Raw genomic sequence first — 17,120 nt, forward strand, 5'->3', positions numbered from 1 at the left:
GTCCACGTTGATCACGAGCCCTACTGCAGCAAAGAGGCTGCTGATCCTGCGGACATGGTCGCAGACCTGCAGCTCCGATGTGCCCCAGACCAGCCAGTCGTCGAGGTAGGGGAACACGTGAATGCAATCACGCCGAAGATATGCGATGACGACTGCCATGCATTTCGTGAACATCCTCGGGGCCGTAGAGAGGCCAAACTGGAGGACCGCAAATTGATAATGCTGGCGGTCGACCACAAAGCGAAGGAAACGCCTGTGCTGTGGAAATATGGCGATATGGAAATAAGCATCCTGCATGTCGAGTGCGGCGTACCAGTCTCCAGGATCCAGGGATGGGATGATGGTCCCAAGGGATACCATACGGAACTTCAACTTCACCATATACTTGTTGAGTTCCCGCAGGTCGAGGATAGGCCTGAGGCCCCCCTTGGACTTGGGGATTAGAAAGTAGCAGGAATAAAACCCCTTGCCCTTCTCGCTCTCTGGAACCTCCTCTATGGCTCCCTTGTCGAGGAGCGTCTGCACCTCCTGATGAAGGAATTGCTCGTGAGAGGGGTCTCTGAAGAGGGACGAGGGTGGGGGTGGGGGGGGGGCGATGAAAACTGCAGGCGGTAACCGGCCTGTACAGTGCGCAAAACCCAACGGTCCGATGTTATTTGGGTCCACGCCTGGAGGAAAAACGAAAGACTGTTGGAAAACTGCGGGGAAGGATCCGAAGGGGAAACTGGTACTGCGCCCTCGGGCACACCTTCAAAATGAAGGCTTGGGTCCGGGTGGGGCCTTGGTGGAGCCTTGGTTTTGCCCCGCTTGGCCACCCGACTGTCTGCGCCTACTGTTCCTGCCGTGGCGCCTATTAAGGTCCTGCCACGGGCGGAACTGAGGATACGGCTGACGCTGCTGCTGTTGGTTCTGCTGTCGGAAGGGCCTGCGCTGCGTCGCAGGTGTATGCATTTCCAAAGACCGTATGATGACCCTATTGTCTTTAAGGTTCTTTATGAAACAATTTACAACTAGAACTGCTAATACAAAGGAGAGCTAGGGACATGGAGGACAGCAAGCCGCACTCCACAGTTCCAGCAACCGACACGGCGGTAAGAAGGAACTGAGGAGCAGGCGGGCCGGCAGGGGTATATATCAAGTGCTATAGTGGCGCCACTCTAGGGGGCAACCTGCCGGCCCACTGGAGTTGCTAGGGTAAAAAAGTTTCCGACAAACGTGCACGCACGGCGCGCACACCTACCTGGAATGGATATGAGCAATCACTCGAAGAAAAAATAACTGTTTTCAAATGGAAAACAATACATATATTGTACAAGAAAAATGAATTTTAATATTTGTTTGGGGGCAAATAACATTGAAGTTATCAATTTCAAAAACCGGCTTTCATTCTCATACTAAATAATACAAAAGCCTCTAGAGGCACTGTTAGTTTTATTTGGGCAGTTAACCAATCAGTTACCGGATAAAACATTACTTTTCAGTTTAATATTAACTGGACATTCTAGTAGAGAATAACATAAGTGATTTCTCTTCTTATTTCAACTTTTTTTTTTTTAGCTAGGTGAAGTAACAGCTGTAAGAACTAGATTCAGGTTATTGTCTGTCCATCTCTTCTATTTGACAGTTTGAAAATTAGCCAATATATTTTTCTCTAGTTTTCTATTTATTTTGTTGCTCAACTCAGCTAACTTTCTCACACACACACACACACACACACACACACACACACACACACACACACACACACCTCATAAACACAAAAAATGGGTTGAGGAAAAAGACAGTCAGACAAGGGAGCCTGATAGTGAGGCATTCTCATTTGAAGAGTAGCAGTGGAACAAGCCTTTCGGCCATATAAATCCCGTCTCTTAAGTTCCTTGTCTTTGGGACTGGCTTTAGGATGGAATGACAGGCACACTCATTAGCTGCCATGACCACCAAGGAATAGGGAACGGAGTGAGTAAAAAAATAATCAAAATCACGCTGAGGGAGTTGATATTATCTGCCCACATATTTGGCTGTATATTGTATAGAAGCCAGGATCCACAAGAAGGTTTTCCCCAGCTCCAGTAAGGCTTCACTGATAGGAAGAGCAACCCAGAACAGCAATCTGTAAAATATCAAGAAGGCTGTTGGTTTTTCTTGCGTAAGTTCCACCTGCACTCCTAGAGAAGCAACGCCCTCTTTGTGAGGTCCTGGAAGACCTTGAAGTCCTCTGCGAAGGAAAAGCCAACATCTTCAGAATGACAGCTTCATATGGAGATGATGATGATGAAATGTGGATGGGAACATCCAGGGGTTTCTGCCATTATTTTACCTTCCTCCATAGGGCCCAGTCCAGTGGATATAGGGATGGTTGCAGGAACCCTGGTAGAGTTTTCTTGCAATGGGGGAAAAAAGACTTCCTCCTAGAATGTGACTGTGATGGAGATCTAGAATGCCTTGGAGCACCCCAAGAGCACTCATGGAGAATATTGCATTGTCTGAAGTTATCCACAGTGGGGTACACCATGCTGGAGCCTCTTTATAAGAAAACCAGTCCTGGTCCCTAACCCTAGTAGGAGGTCTATAAGGCAATTTAAAAGTCTTCAAAAGTGATACAGGTTCCTCCCTTTCATAGTCCAAAGAAGAAACGTAGGTTTCTTCAGCCGATAACACCAGAGTTGCCTTAAGCAGAGCTGGTTGTAGCAAAGGAGAGTCTGGTAGGGGAAGAGATAGAAGACCCCTTGCTGACATGCAGGCCTGTGGAGTAGAGGGCACCAAAATAATGAAGCATTCAGTTTATCAGTGCCAAGATAGATCCAACTGGCTGGAATGATGAGGAGGGACACAGTAAGGGTTAAGACGCTGGTCTTGATGTGACAGAGCAGCCTCAGACAGAGCCAGTGGGTGTCTAGATTTGTGGTGTCATGAACTGGTACCAGATTTACTGGAAGTCTTTTAAGCAAAAGACCAAGCCTCTGAGCACTTGTCAGCAATGAAATACTTAGCACACCTTGAAGAGGCTGATTGTGAGGGTAAAGGGTGACATTTCTCACTAGACTTTAAAAGGCAGCCAGAGGGGTGATCCTTGTCACCTATGAATCTGCTACCTTATGTTTGGGGCTTGGTTCCAACATGGAACATGGCAGCTCTTTCATAAGGTGAACTTTGAAGTGGAAATCTCTGGGGTAGGGGGTTGGTCCTGGCAGGGAAGAGGTAAAAATAGTGCATTTGTCCCTTCCATAGGCCCCGCTCCCTCTGCCTTCACCAAGGCAAATCAAGCAGCTCTTGTGCCTATCCATAACGGAGAAAATCACATTGTACACTGCTTGAATCCTGGAGACTTTTTCATAATAAAAACACCAGATGCCTATTCTAAATAGTATAACTACATTAACTATACTAAACTAAATACTATCTATAACTATGTACAGTATAGGAATTGTGAAACATTGGCTAACTGGAGCAAATGCTACCGGGAGCTCCAACTCTTGTCCAGCAGTGAGAAGGTACTGAAAGGGAGGTGATAGACACACCCTTTTTACGCCATCAACTGAGATAATCAGGAGATATAGGGTGTATGCACCACCTAGTGGTACTGCTGGCAAAAGTCTCTGATTGGAGTGTATTGAGCATACATATGACAGCAGTGGAAGCTATATGTGCATAATCACTTAAAGGAGAACCATATGTCTCACCTTTAGATACTGAAGAGTAACGCTTCCCCTGTAATGTATTTATTAGGGCTGTCAATTACTCACAGTTAACTCACACGATTAACTCAAAAAAATTAATCGTGATTTAAAAAATGTAATCGTGATTAATTGCACTTATAAGAATAGAATACCAACTGAAATTTATTAACTATTTTGGGATGTTTTTCTACATTTTCAATATTGATTTCAATTACAACACAGAATACAAAGTGATAGTGCTCACTTTATATTATTTATTACAAATATTTGCACTGTAAAAATGATAAATAAATTCACCTCATATAAGTACTAAAGTGCAATCTCTTTATCGTGAAAGTGTAACTTATAAATGCAGATTTTTTTTTTGGTTACATGACTGCACTCAAAAACAAAACCATGTAGAACTTTAGAGCCTACAAGTCCACTCAGTCCTACATCTTATTCTGGCAATCGCTAAATCAAACAAATTTGTTTACATTTATGGGACATGCTGCTGCCTGCTTCTTATTTACAATGTTACCTGAAAGCAAGAACAGGTGTTCACATGGCACTTTTGTAGCCGGTGTTGCAAGATATTTACATACCAAATACTAAACATTAGTATGCCCCTTCCATACTTCAGCCACCAGAGGACATGCTTCCTTGCTGATGATGCTCGTTAAAAAAAGTGTCAATTAAATTTGTGACTGTACTCCTTGAGGAAGAGAATTGTTTGTCTCCTGCTCTGTTTTACCCGCATTTTGCATATATTTCATGTTATAGCAGTCTCAGATGGTGACCCAGCACTTGTTCATTTTAAGAACACTTTCACAGCAGATTTGACAAAACGTAAAGAAGGTACTGTGACAGGGCAAGGCCAGATGGCTATAGGAAATTAGTGAGAAACAGGCATATTAGTCCCAGGCTAAACAAATCCCTGTTACCATGGTAACCAAATGGCGGTTGCTCTAGGTTAATCAAGACACCTGAGGCCAATTAAGATACTTCCAGAAAGCAGTGGAGACAGCTAGGTTGATTGGGATACCTGAAGCCAATCGGACTGGCTGAAACTAGTTAAAAATCTCCCAGTTAGTCAGGTGGGCATGCATGTCAGGAGTTGTGGAAAGAAGTTGTGCTGTTGGAGAGACTGAGGAATACACACTATATCAAGTACAAGGAAAGAGGCCTTGACGTAAGGGTGAAGTGGAGCTTGAGGAAGTGGGGGCTGCTGTGGGAAAGTAGCCCAGGGAATTGTATGTGTCCTGTTTCTAAAAGGTCAGCTACCACAGCTGATAGTATTAGGGTCCCTGGGCTGGAGTAGAGGGTGGGCCTGTGCTCCTCCTTCCTGCCCCTCCCCCCCCCCCCCGCAACTAATCACTGAGACTGGGAAACAACAGAGACTGTGCAAGGGGGGATAGTTGCTGGCTTATGATGAAAATGGCTCAGTAGGCTGTGACTCTTGCCTCTAGAGAGAGAAAGGCTACATGGAGGGTCAAAGTGAGCCTCTGAGGCCAGCAAAATCTGCTAGGAAACGTGGGACCCACAGAGACAAGGACAGAGATTTGTCTCAGTACCAATGTGAGATTTCTAAAAATAGCTACAGCACTTGACCAAAGTTTTACGAATCTGAAGTGCCGTTCAAAATCTGAGAGAGGCGAGGTGTGGATCACACTTTTAGAGTCTTAAAAGAACAACACTCTGATGCGGAAACTACAGATCCCAAACCACCGAAACAGAAATTGAACCTTCTGCTGGTGGCATCTGACTCAGATGATGAAAATGAACATGCATCAGTTCACACTGCTTTGGATGGTTTTAAGCAGAACCCATCATCAGCATGGAAGTACATCCTCTGGAATGGTGGCTGAAGCATAAAGGGACATATGAATTTTTTGCATATCTGGCACGTAAATATCTTACGTAAGTGTCAGCTACAAGAGTGCCATGTGAATGCCTGTTCTCACTTTCAGGTGACATTGTAAACAAGAAGCAGGCAGCATTATCTCCTGCAAATTGTAACCAACCTTGTTTGTCTGAGTGATTGGCTGATCAAGAAGAAGGACTGAGTGGACTTCTAGGTTCTAAAGTTTTCCATTGTTTTATTTTTGAATGCAGGTCTTTTTGTACACAATTCTACATTTGTAAGTTCAACTTATATGATAAAAGAGATTGCACTATAGTAGTTGTATGAGATGAATTGAAAAATACTTTTTTTGTTTTTTACAGTATAAATATTTGTAATAAAAAATAAATATAAAGTGAGCACTGCACACTTTGTATTCTGTGTTGTAAAGGAAATGAATATATTTGAAAATGTAGTAAACATCCAAAAATATTTAAAATAAATTGTATTCTATCATTGTTTAACAAAGCGATTAATTTTTTTAATCGCTTGACAGCCCTAGTATTTATTTCTATTAAAAGCACAGATAGAAACAGAATGAACGAATATTTAAGAGATTGCAGGATACAGCCAAAGTAACAGAGAACCAAAATTACAGTGTCCAAATACTTCTGTGTTTGTAGTTCCCTATTCCTGATGCTAAAGCAACTTTTTCTTAGATTTATACTGTATGTGTTTTAGAGACATTTATAATCAGTAATGTCACCAGGCAAAACCGAACTCTGCAAAAAATCTCATTAAATGCCACTAAGCCGCTCAGAAATGATTTTTAACTGCTTCAAAATGTTTAACTTCCTTCCCAAACCCAGCAAAACTATGAATCCTTAATGAAGACTCCATGTCCATTCCAAGGCTTAATTATAGAGTGTGCTACAGGAATCTGCTTTAATAATTGTCTTATTTTAGTTAATTTCTCTAAATTTTAATAGAATTTGCCTTGGTTCAGATTCATCATAACTTGTGTATATTAGTTCAGCACGGGTAGGGAAAGCACATGCCTTCAAAAGTTCAGCTTTCAGAACTTCTTGAAGCAACTACTAAATGAAATACACATTTGTTTGATATTATTCTGTATAAAACTCCAGAATATAGTAGTTATAAAAACAGGTCTACAGACATCTGCCAGAATCATCTACAACAGATGGGAAAACTGCAGAACAAAGTCACTACCACTGACCCTTCCCTCACCATATATATATATACACATGTAACCACAATCAGGTATTTTCAAGACAGACAGTGATTAGCATAATACATCTGAGGATGGAGCTGGACATAGTGAGAGCACAGGGAAGCTAAATTTGGTATGATTGTGTTGTCTGAAGTCAGTTTTTCATATTCTACCTTATATCTGCAAACAATATTACAACAAATATTATGCCCTTAATATAAATCAATGATATGCCCTCCTCTTGAATATGTTCAGTTGTAGTCATCCCTTAAAGACTGTTGAAAAGAAACAGACAAAGGTCTAGAGATGGACAGTGAAAATGAAGTGACTGGAAAGTTAAAAAGTCAAATATATTGAAACTGAATTTAATAAAGTCACAATCTACTCAACTTCTCTCCTGTGCAGCTGCAGCTCTGGGAGGTGTCATCTAAGAGTTTTACCACTAAGTTTAGAAGCTTAAATATGAAAACAAGATGAAATAATCAGATGAGAGGACTTATGTTGCATTTTTAAGGCCTAACAATAGAACTGGGAATAAAGAATAACTTCGCAGTACTTCTACCATATCTTATCCAATAATTAGTGATCCTTCCATCTGCCTAATTTCATGACATTCAGAGGTACACAGAAAGGGAAGAACACACTCTCATCTGATACGGCCAAAGAGGAAGTTGTGTTGTTCCTTTTGTTTTGCTTTGTTTATTAAAAGTCTATAAAAATGCAAACTGTGGGAATGAGCTGGGGAGATCTTGAGTACGTGTAATTCAGTTAAACACAAACTGCAGGTGCTCAGCACCTCTCAGGATCAGGCCACGTGTTTGAAGGGATGAAAAAGGACACATTTTGACAGCACCCCAGTCTGAAAGTTCACATGACTAGAAGCACTTCTCATCAGGCACAAACTGCAAAACATATTTACAAATATACAACTCTGAGGCCAGTAGGTCAGCAGTGACAACTTGTCAGAAAACTGAAAGGGCAGCATTTAATCTCCATTTTAGTTTGCACAGCTTTTATAATGAAAATTATAAAAAAAACCAAAATGTTCCAGATAAAACTACTTTTATTTCACTGCAAGATTTTTAATACTTGTTTAGCCATGGACTGCTTTTGTCTTACATTCTTCATGTTCTCTTTGTTATGTAAGATATTGAATACTGCTGCAAATAAAGACATTCTGGGGAGAGACAGTCCATGTTACGAATATCAGCTAACAAAGTGGTCACAATTCCTGGAGATATGACACCTCCTAGATACAGCAAAGCACTTTCTGATGCAACCAACATTCCAGTACCACTAAATGCAGGACCAGAGGTTCCTGACAATGCTGGAGCTATTTGAAGAGGTGCTTGTGGGACTTGCCCACTGAGCAGCCAGCTATGGAATCCTCTTTCTTTGGTACTCATGAGGCTTTTAAAGTCATCGGCAGCAACATCTACTGTAGCTGCTGCTACAGGTTGGGAAGCTGCTACTACTAAGAATGTAAACTCCGAACTTTGAACTAATGCCCCTCCTTTTCTGCTGAGAAAAACACATAAGTCTCCATTTAGACAGGAGAGCTGTGCACTTCCTTTTCGTAGCGGTCCTACTGGCCTGTAACAGGGTTGGCTTCTTCAGCACCTCCTTGTGCCTCTCCTTTTCTTGGCACTTCCAGGCAGTTAAACTTAAACAGTTCCAAAAGAAACATAATAGGTCCATCCACCCTCTCCTAGGCCACCCTTCCACCCTACTCTACCACAGAGTGCTAATCCTCCTAACTCTTCCTGGAGGACGAGCTTCTACCTGAGCTGCTGACCCGCATGTGGTTCTCTATGGACTGGATCCTTATTCTCAGTCTACCTTCAGGTAGTCTGCCTGGGATTTGTCCTTCTCCCAGGACTGTCTTGGGTAACTCCTTCTTACTGCCTCCCTCCAGTCTTCTGCTAAAGGGACAGCCTGAATGTAAAAATGCCATTTTGGGGTTCAGGGCAGACTGAGCGCTAACCTCCAACTCGTGGGAGTATATAACTCTCCTAGACTTGAGTAAAAAACAAAAAATTTCCCACTGGCCAAGAGAAAATAGGCTGCTCATCTGGGTAGAGGAGGAAAGAGAACTCCATTTTATGGTAAATAGAAGCAGCAGTTGTGTTCCCGGCAGCTTGTCAAGAAAGCCCATAATTGGGCTAAGTATGGACTAAGTATTCCCCTTATTAGTTCACAAATGGAACAGCAATACGTTGAAAAAAATGCTCTTTTAATTCTATCAGACAAGATAAGTTTCTATCCACAGGGAAGAAAAAGGAGAAGGGACAGTGAAGGAATATAGGGAAAGGTAGTTGTGGATGTACCAGAAGCCTTACTTACTATTCGGCCATGAGCAGTAAAGGCAGGCTTAAGTTATAGGAAAGAGACAAAACGACTTTAATGGGAAAAATAGTTTTTCATTAGAAGGATTTGGGGGGAGAGGGTGGTTGTGTTTTTATTTACAGAGCCTAGATTTTAAATTCAGATTATAGGAAAAAGTAAAACATGATCTACCAAGCAGAATGTCTGAATTACAAGGCTAGCTGCATCTCTGTCCCCTCTTCCAAGTTTCAGTGAATGCACCACTGGACCTCTTCTCTTCACCTATCCCGGGGTGTAATCCTGTGATTCTCCCACTCTTAAACCAGGCCCTGGGGTGCAGTATTCTATCCACTAACTGTAACTACTCAGCAGGCCTAGCTAGCTGTTCAGCACCTGCAAACGTCCCTCCAGAAGCTTGTGACCAGTGGATAATACCGGTGACCAGACAGCTCTCTCAAACCTTCCTACTGTTTGATCTTACCAGCAGGAACAATGCATACCATAAGAGAAAAAGGGTTTTAAAACAATTAAAGGGCTATATGCATTTCTACTTACCCTAGGCCCTACCATCCTGTGTTAGTGGGCCAGCTTAGTTTTGCTTCTAGCAGAGCCTCTCGCTTGGTCAGTCTCAGTATCTTGATAACAACCTCCCCAATCTCTAAAGAGCAACTTTTTAAACGCTAGGGCAGATCTACACTACAGCAGAGATTGACGCTCTGAGATCGATCCACTGGCAGTCAATTTAGCGGGTCTAATAAAGACCCGCCAAATTTACGGCAGGTCGTTCTCCAGTCAGCCCCTGTACTCTACCCCTGATGAGAAGAGTAAGGTAAGTCGAAGGGAAATTTTCTCCCATCGACCCCCCACTGCGTAGACCCCACGGTAATTATACCTAAGGTATGTCGACTACATGTGCTACGTCGATTTACCACGGTAGTGTAGACACAGCCTCAGTGTTCTTTTGCTCTTTTGGCTCCCAGCCTTGGATGAACAAGTCTTGAAACTCTGGCTGGAACCTGGAACAAGCTTCTCCCCAGCTAATAGCCCAGGCATTGCCTCTTAATGATACTCACCCACGGTTACCAGGAGGTTACTTATCTGAAGCTATTATAGTGCCTTCTTTCTAGTTTCCTAACAGCCCTGCTATTAAACTAAACCAACATATACATACAGTGAACATTCCAATAAACCAATAAAGCCATACAGTAACTATCCCAAAAAGCAGGTCACACACAGCACTCAAATTACAGATTAGTCCTACATCCTCCACAAGGCACTAAATGATTTATGGTCTCTAATTACTCCCCTGGCTATTTCTTCAAGAAAATAATAACGTACTAAAAGCATCTATATTTTAGTTAGTATGAACGTATCTATGATAAGCTACTGAATATAGTTTGTGTAATAACATTTAATGGGATCTCTCCTAATTATTGGTTCTGGAAGGACATATTTAATGCATGTGAAAGCTAGAGAGGCCAAAGGCTTGAATTACAGGAAAAAATTAACACCAAAAAGTTTTTTTCACATATGCAATTGAGAGGCTTTTTCAGAATAAGGCTGTGAAGTATAAACCTTCTTTGTGAGTCTCTTCTGGTACTACAGATTTCTTTATACTATCATATACTCAGTAAGAAACCTGGAAACACCACTGAGACTTGTGAAAAACAGCAAATTTAAGGAGGTGAGTTCATAGATCCTTCTCAAGTACACAGCAATGCTGTACTCCCACATAAAAGAAATAAGATAAGAACAAAACTTAGATGTACATTTGTTAAATCTAGAACCACTTCATATCTGTCAATTTCATTCATTGTTTGGAAAACCTAACTGACATGATGCTAAGCCATGTGATATGAAAGTTCACAAGTTAACTAATTACTAAGGGAAATTACCCCAGGCTTTCTGTGACTGGCATCTATCAATATATGTTCCTTGTAGGCAGAAGTTGGATGCAGCCTAACAGTTTCAGCATTCAAAACTCACATAAGTACAAAGCCTAATGCAGTATTTGAATTAATCTACAGATATTTTAAAGCAAGCCTTGCTTCTGCTGCATATCAAGCTCAGAAGAAAATATGCCTTGCATTACACGTTAAGCAAATTCAGTTAAAAAACTGGAAAAAGGCTCAATAGTTATACTTTAATTTAAAAATAGGATAATAATCGTATTTATTTATTCAGACAGACACTGTCATTTAGTTTTACTCCTTAATTACAAGTTCTACAGCTATAAACAACAATGTTTACTCAGTAGCTCTGACAAAAGAATGATTAACCATTTTAACAGCATGGATTATGATAGACATCATTTTCTTGAAAACATGGTTTCAGATTAAAAAATCAAAGTTTGTTTATTACACAAGAATAAAAACCAAGATTATGCCAAAAAATAAAGCTAAACATCAGCCATTGTGTAATTTGTGCTTTTATTGATTGTATTCAGCTGCTTCATCGGTAAAATCAGAGATATAAACCTCTCTCAACTGACAAATTTTCACTTTTAAAAACAAATGTTTTATGAATGGGTTAAAAGAAGCACTAAGTCTCCTTGATATGATCTGAAAGGGAACATAGTTGCTCTTATTAAATCCCCTCAATTGTTTGTAATAGCCTGTTTTCAAGGAAACGTATTTATTTTCCTCTGCATTTCTTGTGGCACATCAGATTAACAACACATTTTAGGAATAAGAAGTGATCATACAAAGCAAAAATGTCACTTTACCTTCTCCTTTGCATACCAGCATCACCAATATTAGCATGACCCCAAGTACTTGAGTGTTAGGAAACTTGTACTCCCTCTACTGGTTCTTCATAGTAAAACATAAAATATAATTAGTTTCTACAAACATTTTATACATGTTTGTAGAACATATAAAAATAAAAAACTATACTAAAAGACCATTATTCAAGTTGTAAAGTCAAGCACTCAAAATTTAGGAAAAGCAAGAATTAACTTTAGTTCATTTGTGCATATGCATTATGATACAGTTTTTAATTTTAATTTTAGTCTGACCATATATATTAGTTTTCCACGCTATCCCTATATCATTCAATAATAGGACAAACAGTGCTCACCTGAAATCACAATCCCAGTAGCAAGGATTTTTTAATAAATCCATAAACTTGGAGTCATAACCTATATCTGGAGAATTGCAAATATGGTACCAATATTTAAGAAAGGGAGGAGGGAGAGGAAGTGGTCTGGGAAACTAGAGGCCCATTAATTTGACCTCAGTTGTATGCAATGTCTTAGAACAAATTTTGAAAGAAAGAGTACTTAAGGAGTTAAATGGTGTAACATGATTTTACAAAAGGTGGATCATGCCTGACCAACCTGAGAAGATAACCATTTTTCTAGACAAAGTAAATGCAGTAGGTCTAATCGATCATGATTTCAGTGAAGGATCTCATACAGTTCTATATGGGAAATTAGTTAAATTGGAGAAGATGGGGATTGACATGACAATTCAAAGGGGGTAAGGAACTGGTTAAAGGGAAGACTATAACAGGTCATGCTGAAAGGTAAACTGGCTGTAAAGATGTTACTGCTAGAGTTTCTCAATGATCAGTCCTGGGACCAATCTTATTTAATTAACATTTTCATTAATGATTTTAGCACAAAAAGTGGGACTAATAAATTTTGTAGATGACACAAAATTAGGAAGTATTGCTAATATGGAGGAGGACTGAAATATCATACAAGATCTGGATTACCAAGAAATCTGGAGTAGTAGAAATGGGATGAAATTTTACAGTGCAAAGTGCAAGGCCATGCACTTAAGGACAAACAACAAGAATTTTGGTATAAGCTGGGGACATATAGTTGGAAGCAACAGAGGAGGATAAACCAATACACCAAGATCTACAAGCCCTAAAGTGATGTGGTCATGAAAAAAGGCTAATGCCATCCTATGATGCATCAGGCAAGGTATTGCCAGTAGAGATAGGGAAGCGTTAGTACCATAATACAAGACAATGGTGAGACCTCATCTGGACTACTGTATGCAATTCTGGTCTCTCATGCTTAAGAAAGATGAATTCAACACTGCAGAGAAGGGCTGCTAGGATGATCAAAGGAATAGAAAACCTACTTTACAAGAGAAGATTTAAGGAGATTGGCTTGTTTAACCTAACAAAATAAAGGCTAAGGGGAGATATGATTACTGTCTACTGATACAACAGGGGGATCAACACCAGGGAAGCAGAGGAGTTATTTAAGTTAAGGGCCAAAGTTGGCACCAGAACAAATAAATATAAACTGGCCACCGATTAGTTTAGGCTTGAAATTAGACAAAGGTTTCTAATAGAGCTGTTAAAACAATCACAATCACACAATTAAAAAAATCAATCTAGATTAATCGTGCAATACAATGCCATTTATTTAATTATTTTTAATGTTTTCAAATATATTATTTCAATTACAACACAGAATACATACTGTACAGTGCTCACTTTATATTTATTTTTTATTACAAATATTTGCACTGCAAAAATGATAAAAGAAATAGTATTTTTTAATTCCCCCATTACAAGTACTGTAATGCAATCTCTTTATCATGAAAGTTAATTCTACTTTAATTCTAAAGCTAATTTGTAAGTTCATATACAAAAATAACTGCATTCAAAAACAAAAACACTGTAAAACTTTAGCACTTCAGTCCTACTTCATGTTCAGCCAATCACTGGGACAAACAAATGTGTTCACATTTGCGGGAAATAATGCTGCCTGCTTTTTGTTTACAATGTCACCTGAAAGTCAGAACAGGCATTCATGTGGCATTGTTGTAGCCAGCACCACAAAATATTTACGTGATAGATGTGCTAAATATTCATATGTCCCTTCAGGCTTAAACCATCATTCCAGAGGACGTGTCCATGCTGATGACGGGTTCTGCTCAATAACGATCTAAAGCAGTATGGACTGACGCATGTTCATTTTCATCATCTGAGTCATATGCCACCAGCCAAAAGGTTAATTTTCTTTTTTGGTGGTTTGGGTTCTGTAGAGTGTTGCTCTTTTAAGACTTCTGAAAGCATGCTCCACACCACATCCCTCTCAGATTTTGGAAGACATCTCAGATTCTTAAACCTTGGGCCAAGTGCTTTAGCTATCTTTAGAAATTTCACCTTAGTAACTTTGTGCTTGTCAAATCTGCAGTGAAAGTGTTCTTAAAACAAAGAACATGTGCTGAGTCATCATCTGAGATTGCTATAATATGAAATGTATGGCAGAATGCGGGTAAAATAGAGCAGGAGACATACAATTCTCCCCCAAGGAGTTCAGTCACCAACTTAATTAACATATTTTTTTAACGAGTGTCATCGGCATGGAAGCATGTCCTCTCGAATTGTGGCCAAAGCATGAAGAGGCATATGAATGTCTAGCATATCTGGCACATAAATACCTTGCAATGCCATCTACAAAAGTATCATGCAAATACCAGTTCTCACTTTCAGGTGACATTGTAAATAAGAAATGGCCAGTATTATCTCCCATAAATGTAAACAAACTTGTTTGTCTTAATGACTTGCTGAACAAGAAGTAGGACTGAGTGGACTTGTAGGCTCTAAAGTTTTACATTGTTTTGGTTTTGAGTACAGTTATATAACAAAAAAACTACATTTGTAAGTTGCACTTTCAGGATAAAGAGAACGCATTATAGTACTCATATGAGGTGAACTGAAAAATACTATTTCTTTCATATAACATTTTACAGTGCAAATATGTATACTAAAAATACTAAGATAAAGTGAGCATTGTACACTTTGTGTTCTATGTTGTAATTGAAATCAATATATTTGAAAAAGTAGAAAAACATCCAAAATATTTTATTTAATAAATTTCAATTAGTATTCTATTGTGTAACAGTGTGATTAAAGCAGCGATTAATCATGATTAATTTTTTAATCATGATTTTTTTTTGTTAATCGCGTGAGTTAACTGCGATTAATTGACAGCCCTAGTTTCTAACCATCGGAGGACTGATGTTCTGGAACAGCCTTCCAAGCGGAGCAGTGGGGGCAAAAAACCTAACCTATTTCATCACTGAGCGTGATAAGTCTATAGAGGTGATGGTATGATAAAATTGCTTTTCGTGAAATATGGCCAATCCATGACTGCTATTAGCAAATTTCTCCAATGGTTAGAGATAGAATACTAGAAGGAGAGTGCTCTGAGTTACTACAGGGAATTCTTTCCCAAGTATTTGGCTGGTGGGTCTTACCAACATGCTCAGGGTCTAACCAACAGACATTTAGATTGGAAAGGAATTTTCCTCCAAGTCAGATTGGCAGATTTTTCCCACATAGCCTGTCCTGATCTCCATATTCTCAGACTTCTAATCTCAGTGGCAGTCTCCTGTCCTCCACTTCCAGTAACAGTGTCCTTGCACAGTTAGTCCCAGCTCCCCTCCTCTTGCCTCCTCATCAGATCTGTCTCCCTTCCTCCACATCCTTTTCTCACCTCCCCCATAGGTGCCGACTCTGTGGGTACTCTGGGGCTGCACCCACTGGCAGCCAAGCTCCACTCACCCCCTGCCCCATCTCCTCCCAAGTGTGCCGTGTCCCCGCGCCTCCACCTACCTCCCAGTATTTCCCACCCGGCCACCGCCAAACAATAGCATCAGCATGCTCTGGGAGGAGGCGGGGAAGAGGCAGGGCTGGGATTTTGGGAAGTTGGAATATTGGCAGTGAGGGGGCGCAGTTGGAGCGGGGACTTTGGGGAAGGGGTTGGAATGAGGGCAGGGAAAGGGTGCGAAGAGGCGGGGCCTCAGGGAAGGGGTGGAATGGGGGCGGAGCTGGGGGTCAAGTGCCCGGGGAAAGAGGGGAAGTCAGTGCCTATGCCCTCCCCTGTAACCACTGCCCGTTCCCAATCTCTTGGGCAATTTTAGTACTCCCCACCCAAGTTCTCCCCTGCACCTGGCTCCTCAATGGATCTGTCTCCCTGCCCCCTCACCTTTCCTTCCACTCACCACACTGCTGCTCAGTCCCAGGCTCTTTGTCCCGCCAGTCCCAGTCTCTACAACCATTCTCAGTTTTTCTCCAACCTACTGGCCGCCAGCCTCCCTCACCCTATTTCCCTCCCCTGCTCCAAGTCCCAATCTCCTCTCCCAATTTCTTTGCCCACCCTGTCTCAGGCTCCACCAACCCTAACTATAATTTCCAATCCTAGTTTCCTTCTCTCCTCACCTGCCAGCCTCTAAATCCCAGTTTCCACATCCCCATTCCCTTCTATTCTACTTATCCCACGCTAATCCCCACCCCACTCACAGGTCCAAGTCTTGTCCCCTCTACATTCAAATCAGGCAGCCTCCTCCTCCATGATGCTTGAGAGAAGCAGGGGAGTCATTGCAAGCACAGGAAAGGAAGGCTCCCTGCTTTCAGTTTAGATGGCTGGACCCAGCACAGCGTGCAGCAGCCCAGAGCTCCAACTGCAGGAAAAATACTGCTCAGCCCCAGGCTAGAGCATGCCCAAGTACAAAAGGAATCTTCAGGGAATTTACCTGCTACAATCTATTTAGCATGTGTGCTCTGTGATTTTTCAAAGGCTTATAGCTTGACTAAATTTGGGCAGAGTTTCATGGATATGGCAAAGGGCATATGCTTGACACAAACGCCATTGCTGCCAAATTTCAAGCCCCTGTTCCAAAGCCACTAGAGCTTTTCAAAGAAAACGTAACCTTTTTTTTTTTAATATGTGCAAAAGAATGTGTTTTTTCCCTAGCTTTGTCAGAAATAGCAGTACAGTTTTCCAAAGAAATTCATCCTTTAAGGGACGTACAGCATGGAAAATTTCAGCCCAAAGGTAAAGTTTGCACAGTGATAAGCAACTAAAAACAGGGTTGTATAATGGGAAGTGTTACACAACCTTAACAAGAGGCTGTGCTGCCAGCTCTGCCTATAATATTGTGTGCATTACACTGCCTACCTGTCCAGTTTCAGAGTAGCAGCCGTGTTAGTCTTTATCCGCAAAAAGAACAGGAGTACTTGTGGCACCTTAGAGACTAACACATTTATTTGAGCATAAGCTTTCATGGGCTACAGCCCACTTCTTCGGATGCCT

General features: G+C 41.0%; 1 protein-coding gene and 1 long non-coding RNA gene across 9 annotated transcripts in view; one reads left to right on the forward strand and one right to left on the reverse strand.

The window, feature by feature from the left end:
• Positions 1-17,120, reverse strand: part of TANC2 (tetratricopeptide repeat, ankyrin repeat and coiled-coil containing 2) — a 617,479-nt gene that overhangs the window by 405,782 nt on the left and 194,577 nt on the right. The window lies entirely within an intron of this gene.
• Positions 4,898-12,245, forward strand: LOC115639029. The gene is made up of 3 exons (XR_003997577.1): positions 4,898-4,973; positions 8,037-8,044; positions 12,235-12,245. It is a non-coding gene; the product is annotated as an uncharacterized LOC115639029 (long non-coding RNA).

Source organism: Gopherus evgoodei, chromosome 23, assembly GCF_007399415.2.
Source record: "Gopherus evgoodei ecotype Sinaloan lineage chromosome 23, rGopEvg1_v1.p, whole genome shotgun sequence".
NCBI lineage: Eukaryota > Metazoa > Chordata > Testudines > Testudinidae > Gopherus > Gopherus evgoodei.